We start from the raw sequence: 7,654 nt of genomic DNA, 5'->3' as shown, positions 1-7,654 counted from the left end.
TTGATGAAAATGAATTTGACTGGGTTTTTATCTACTGAGTCTTAATATAACCCAAACATTTATGTCGCGCTTAAATCTACTGATAAAAACAACTATAAGTTAGTGGAAGATTTTTCTGCAAAATATTTTCAATGCAAAAGTTTTAAATAGTAAAACTAAAAAGGAGTTAAACATTTTTAATGGTTTTCTTCACCAACTGTCTCATACTTACCAAAGACATTCATCTGATTCTGCAATACTGATCTCTGTCTCACCAACGCAGCATATTGGGAACCTGTGGGGTAAAAACGTTTTTCAAGATGATCAGGAATTTAGTGTGGGTCAGTAAAATAAGTAGACATCCTTTATTTTTGAAATCTATTCACAAAGAAATAAAAAAATGTATAACTACTGTTTAGGTATAAGTGGCAACACTTAGTGTTCAGGTGTCTGTACAGGTTTCCTGACAGACATTATTCTGTACACAGATTAAACTTAATCCAGTACATTTTCTTGTCTAAAGATTTTAATGTTCTCTAAACAATGAACTTTATTAGAGATCAGATTTTGGGTTGCAATTTAACCTTTTGACTTAAAAAAACTCGTTATTGACACAATTTGAATTTGAAGGCATTTGCATTACTTTAATTTATATAACTTTATTGTCTACTCAACACTGCATCCTGACTTTCTCACACTTACGGAGGACATTCAGTTGTTGCTGTAGTGAGGATCTCTGGGCAGTCACTGTTCTCAGCTGTGAATATGTAAGAAAAGAAAATAGATGATCTTATTTACATTAACATAAATAAAGATTTGAGTTAAGAAGTTTTTTTAAAACAATACAGGGTAATGAAGACTTGCACAAAACTGATCTGCAAAAAGCTGCAATAAAGATTTGTTCTTTCTTGGCTGCAACAGTTGGTCCACATTTTTGAACTGCATTTAAGTTGAATCCCCAGTTCAGCTCAACTATGCATTAGTCTGACTTCAATCAAGTTACAATGCTATGTTTTGTTAATTTGTAATACCCAAATGTTGCATCAGAATCAGTGACTTTGGGTCACCAGTCAACTATATTATTGCTACGTTTTTTTGTTTGAACATAAAGTAATTAAAATAAAAATTTTACAAACACGCATTTTTTTATCTATTTGCAGCTTTTCTCTTAAGACTGTTCTCATGTGCTCAGAGATGCAAACCATCAAAATCAATCACTTGTTGACTAAATGAAAGATATGGTTTACATTTCATACTTACTGTATGTATTCAGCCTTCGGCTCAGAAGAATTCTTTGTGAGTTACAGGCTTGGATTGCTGGATCTGACAAAAAAAAAACAGTCAGTTCTTATTTCATTTCTTAATAATACATTTTTTTTCACATTAAATTGTTGTTTCAATAGTACTGGTATACCTTTTCTTAGACTCAGTCACTGTTAATTCAGTTCATGTTCTTTCTTTCTTCTTTTTCCTCAGAAACCAGTTATGATTGATTAACAATCAGAACAAGTTTATGAACCGCAGATCCAAAACTGACCCAAGATTCTTGACCAAAAAACTAAACTTTAAAGGTTCTGATGGCAGAATCAGATGTGGACATCAGTGTGTGAAAATAAAATCTAAATTCCCCAATTAAAAATATGTGAACTATTTTATCCTTGACATATTTTATTTTGAGATGGGTAAACTTAAAGTCAACACAGAAGCAAAAATATCAAAGTAAAATTAGTAATGCAGTGTGAGGAATACAAATCTCTACAAGAATATTTCAGAAATCCTCTATGACCATGAGGTTTTCATAAGCAAGGCAGATAGTTGTTTTTTTGGGCTGGGGACCGGCACAGGGAGACAGAGGTTTAAGCTTCCTTGTGGCTGCATAGTTAAGCAGTCCAGCTTAGGGTAAATCCCGAGGACCCACACTGGATGGAGCTCATTGTTGCTCACCCTGAGAAACAACACGAGCAAGTCCCACACTTAACCAACTGAGCTGTCCAACCGTCAACGCTTCACTAGACGACTAAAATGCTGATCTCAGGTTAGTTCCTGCCCTGCCTACCATCTATCCAAGTGTCCTTGGGTAAGACTTTGAACCCCACATTTCTCGCCGTGGTTGTTGGTTGGCGCCAATGTTAGGCATCAAAGCCGCTATATGTGTGTGAATGTGTGTGCTTATGTAGCTGCAGACCTTTGAGCCTTCCAAGAAGGTAGTAAAGTGCTATATATGTTTGAACACAACTAGATAAAAGTTTATTATTTATACTCACTGCAGTTACATCTTATCCCATTTTGTTGAACCAACAGTTTTCTGTGGCTGGCATTCAGATCTGAAAAAGATGAACATGTTTTATGCAATAATGACGTGTTGATTTTCTTTTCTTGTCAGATTTTCTGCTTTATTCTTTGCTTCAGCTGCAACAATAATCAGGTAACAACTCGATATGGTTCCTGCTAAAGCTGCAATGGGAAAAATTATTTCTTCTGCGGGGGAATAAAAACAAAATTTTTAAATATATAGTTTTTAAATGTTTTAATGATCCCATCATTCACAATTCATGAGAATTAAAATAATCGATTTTAAAAATCCATTTGATTGGATTACAGAAAGAAATTTAAGCAGTTTTTAATGTAAGTGATAATAAAATTGAAGTAACTGAATTTTTGATGACTATGTGTATAGTGACTTAATAAAAAAGCAGTAAAAAATTATCACACAAACAATGATAGAAAACCCAACAAATTAAATTATGATTGACTGAAATTCCTCTGACTTACCAGCGATTGCTTTGCTCATCTGAGCAATTATTGCAGGCAGAGAATTTTGGTCAACAGCTAAAAAATAGAAACATTAATAAGTCCAAATACATTCTTCATCTAAACTACAACTAATATCACAGAAATTATTTGTATGTTGAACATAGCAAATTAGTATTAAAGTTTTAACTAAATCTCAGAAAGCATCAAAACAACATTTAACTCTCCATTTTCATAAGCTACAATTTTACCATTTCAAACATATAAACCATAGAGCCAGACTCTTTGTGTTAACCCTGGTGCTTCAGAAAATTCCTTCAGTTACTGCATTTGCTGGATTTGAACATTCTAGCTAGTTATGTAGAATTTTCAAGAAAACAATTTATGACATCTGTTGATGCAGTGAGGATTGAGACCAGCATGAATTCTGTTACACTCACAGTTCTCTGGAACAATTATTGTCAAACTCTCTCCCGTCCCAAAGACTAAAAAATATAAAAAGAAGTTAGTGAACTTGGATCAAAATAGGGTTTTTGCAGAATAATCATCATTAATAAATATTCAAATAAACTGAACATTTTTACTATAAACATCTATTATAAGCATAGAATTTAACCCACATTCAGGTTTCAGTAGAACATCTTTGCAAAAGTTAAAATACTGCACAAGTAAATGCTGCTCAATTGTAAATGTTGCATTCAATAGTTTCATTATTTTCTTTAACTCAGGAGAAACAATGACTCCATGAACAGCTGTGTGGTACCTGAGGTCAGGGAAAAGCAGACGAGGATCATCCATCGTGGTGAAGTCATGGTCCCAGATGTTCACCTGTTGCTCAGCAAACACCAAGACGAAGTGCAGAAGGAGCTCATCATGGGGCCTTATTTATGCAAAACCTGAACAAACAGGATGGCATCATCAGCATATGCATAAACATGTGTCTAACCCCTTGGTTTAGCTTTGGCTTTCTTCCAAAAGACTGAACCCGGATCCTCAAATGAAGCAAATAAAGCAGAAGAAATTAAGATGACCTCAAGTCATGTTTAAATGACAGTACATCCTGCTTATCATATTACAGTTTTAGAGGTAAAACACACAACCTGAGAACATAAAACAGAAATATCCTCAAGTATTCTGACAGAAAACTCCACAAGGAAGCACACAAATGATTAAATATTAGTCATGACTCTGGATTGTGAAACTAAACAGTCTAAACTAATGTTGCAATTGAGACACGTGTGTTGAAGACACTCTTCTGTCACTTCAGCATTTAGGAAAGAGGATCTGTACATAAGGTTGAAATACTTTTGGAGACATCTGAAGCTGAAACTTTGTCTAATTAAACTAAAAACATTATTTCAGTGTTTGATAAGTTTTGGTAAGCCTTAGCAAAATGTAGTTACAGTTCTCTGTTTCAGGGGAAAAACATTTTCTTATTTCAGAGATTGTAAGAGATTGGTGATGTGATAGCGGTGCAGCAGTAGCACAAATTATTATTTTTTTTTGACTTGTTCTGTCCAACAACTGAGCAAACAGATGAGAGCTGAAGGCCTTTTGTGTTGGACACCTTTTACTATTACAAAAAGGGGTTATGAATCTTTGGATAAGCAGGGTGTAAATTTGTATAAACCCCTTTTTGGTTTTTATTATTTTTTATTTATTTGTTACATTCTGCAGAAAGGCAAATATTACATCCAAACGTGAAATTCTGACACTAAGATAAGCAGAAGATATCTGTCCATTGATACACTGTGGGTTAGGAGGGATAAAGCAGACAGGGAGCAGTGTGCACGTGTGCATGTGCATGTGTGCATGTGCATGTGTGCATGTGCACGTGGGGGTGGAGATGCATGCACGCTGCCAAAGTGAACCATGTGATTATTAGGGGAACCAGATCCTGCCCAACCCGACCAGCCAGACCAGGAGGGAGGGGGAGACCCCTGGACCAGGAGCACACCCAACGAGGGGACCCACGCAGCCCGACCGGGGGGGACCGCTCACCCACCCAGCCAGGTGCAGAGGAGCCACCCAAGCAGCCCAAAAATCACGACGCAACCACAGCTCCACCCCTACCTCCCCCCACACTACACTTCCCTTTACAGCCCCCCTCACCCAACACGTATTGAGGGTCTTGACTGGCACACAATATTTAATCTAAGATCTGTGTGAGTTTCTTATGCTGCAGATTTCATGACCTCAGCTTGATGTTCAGACCATGCCGTGAGTCACAAAATAATCATCTCATGCTGCAAGGAATACCTCTGCATTATTGGCTGCTATGGGCATAAAAAAAGATAAACTGATGGTGTGGCCCCCATTCTACCCTGACCTTAACCCTATTGAGAACATCTAGAGCATCATCAAGCAAAATTATCTATGAGGGTGGGAGGTAGTTCACATCCAAACAGCAGCTCTGGGAGGCTATTCTGACATCCTGCCAAGACATTCAAGCAGAAACTCTCCAAACACTCACAAGTTCAGTGGATGCAAGAATTGTGAAGCTGCTACAAAATAAGGTGTCCTATGTTCAAATGGAACTTTACATATTGAGATGTTTTTGATTGGAATAGCTTTTGATTTCAGAAAATATTATTTCCTAAAGCAGAAATCTATCCAATGTTGTAAGTCAATTGATGACACGAATCTCTCAAAGAGCTTCACTACTTTCTTCAACCTGGAAGCAGTGGATGTGTGTTGGTGCATTATCTCCTAAAGACGAGAAACTCCGCCTTCAGAGGACAGGACCAGACAAACTTAGATTATGGTTACAAATGCCAAAATGCCACCGCGGGGTGACCGGTTTTTCAATAAAATCAGCCAGCATATCCAGGCAATCACCACCTGCTGAAAACGTCTGCTGAACCCGACAACATTCCAGTCAGAGTGCCTAGGAAGAGCAAACATCGATGTCTTCACTGACATCTTCAACATCTCCCTAGGCATGCCTTAAGACAGCTCATCATATTTTTGATGTCAGGCAATGTAACAGAAGACATAACAAACACACACGTGTTCTGCTTTTCTAGCACGGGAAAATATTTAACAGCAAATAAGAAGAAGGTTTTTTATTGACTTTACATGTTGCTTCTTTACTTACTCATGTCTGTTCTTCATTATGACTTGTAGCTCAGATGTTTGAACAAACATGTACAGAATTTGCTCCTGAGCTTGCAGCACAGTCATCAGGAAACAACTGTGAGGAAACTCAGGAATCAGGATGTTTGTGTGGTGAAATGATCTTGTTACTTGTGTGACAAGACAGTTTCATTTTCACATACGTTTTTATTGACTTTAGGGTTATTCTGACCAATAGAATGACGGAGTAACAGCTGTTTTTCCCGCCGTAGAAATCTAAGGGATTTTGGCTTCTCGGAACCAGTGGGTATTTAATGATTCACTGAGTATAATTCTCATATACAATCAAAGGTCTCTGCCAAACATTTTAAATTCAAATTCAAATTAATTTTATTTATATAGCACCTTTCATGACAGCAAAGACAGCTCAAGGTGCTGTACATAAAAACAAAATCAAATGCAATAAAATACAATAAGATACATTAAATTAGCCCCACACAATAAAATACACAAAGACAAACACCAGTGGAAAATAAATAAATAAATAAAGATAAACCAGAGAAACCAGAAGGCGCCGTCTGCCCTGTCCTCCTATTGGCAGGGGTGTCAGTATAAAACCCAAACACCCCAGCCAAGGGTGAGGAAACACTCGTAAACAGTCTAATAAAATAAATATTTGTTAAAATATCATAAAAAGTATACAAGTAAAATTCTAGATTAAACAGATATGTATATGATAAAAAGTCATAAAATACATGAATAAAAATTCTAGGTTAAGCAAATAAAATGATAAAATGATGTGATAAAACATCATAAAACATAAAAAGATTGAAGAATAAATATATATGATAAAATATCATAAAATATAAAAGTAAAATACATATATATATATATATATATATATATATACATATATATATATATATATATATATATATATATATATATATAGATTAAACAAGTAAAATGTTAAAATTATGTAGTAAAACATCATAAAACATAAAAAGACATCTTTTTAAAAACCTCCACATTGGATGAGGCCCACACATCCTCAGGTAGACTATTCCACAGATGAGGCCCGTAGTTTCTAAATGAGGCCTCGCCGTGGTTTTTTGTCCTGACCATGGGGACCTTCAGCAGGCCTGCACCTGAGGACCTAAGGGCTCTAGGAGGTTCGTACGTTAAAAGCAAGTCTGATATTAGAAGAACATAAACACTCACCTGAGCACTGGTGTTAACTCACCTTTGCACTAACAGTTTGCATGACTGAATGACTGAAATATTTCACACTAGTTGGTTTTAAGGCATAAGTATGCGTGTGAACACTATCTGTTTTGTGTACATGTCGACAGGTGGACATTTTTGCAGCTAGCAGGTGTGTATATAACATTTGAGTGTGTGTGTGGACAGGCTCCGCCCCTTTTTTTTTCTTTTCTTTTTTCTACATTTGAACCTTACCATAATGATAAACAACCAGTAAACTTGTTGCTTTATGCTGCTTCATGGTCTTATCCCCTTTCCCCTCCTATTATCACCCCCTACCCCCCCTCTCTCTAACGTCCCTCTCTCTTCTTCCCCTCTTTCCTTTTCCGTCCGGTCCAACACCAAAGATTTTCAGACATGATTGAAATTAATAAAGTTTGGCCTCAATTACAAAAGGGGTTTATTCAGACATACCTTTGGTTTGTCTGAAGATTAATAACCCCTGTTGTTAAAGTAAAATATGTCCAACACAAGAAGCCCTCAGCTCTCATCTGTCTGCCCAGCTGTTGGACAGGACATGTTAAAAAAAAAAAAAAAAAAAAAAAAAAAGCAAGTCTGATATAAAAGAAGGACTAAGACCATGGAC

General features: G+C 36.3%; 1 long non-coding RNA gene across 1 annotated transcript; it reads right to left on the bottom strand.

Moving 5' to 3' along the window:
* Positions 1–2,753: 2,753 nt before the first annotated feature.
* Positions 2,754–3,863, bottom strand: LOC144993024 (uncharacterized). The gene is made up of 3 exons (XR_013657039.1): positions 3,494–3,863; positions 3,171–3,215; positions 2,754–2,808 (listed from the first exon to the last, which is right to left on the bottom strand). It is a non-coding gene; the product is annotated as an uncharacterized LOC144993024 (long non-coding RNA).
* Between the last annotated feature and the right edge of the window lie 3,791 nt (positions 3,864–7,654).

Source organism: Oryzias latipes, chromosome 1 (genome assembly GCF_053564925.1).
Source record: "Oryzias latipes strain Hd-rR chromosome 1, Olatipes_Hd-rR_3.1".
NCBI classification, from domain to species: Eukaryota; Metazoa; Chordata; class Actinopteri; order Beloniformes; family Adrianichthyidae; genus Oryzias; species Oryzias latipes.
This window is presented reverse-complemented; position numbering and strand designations above follow the sequence as displayed.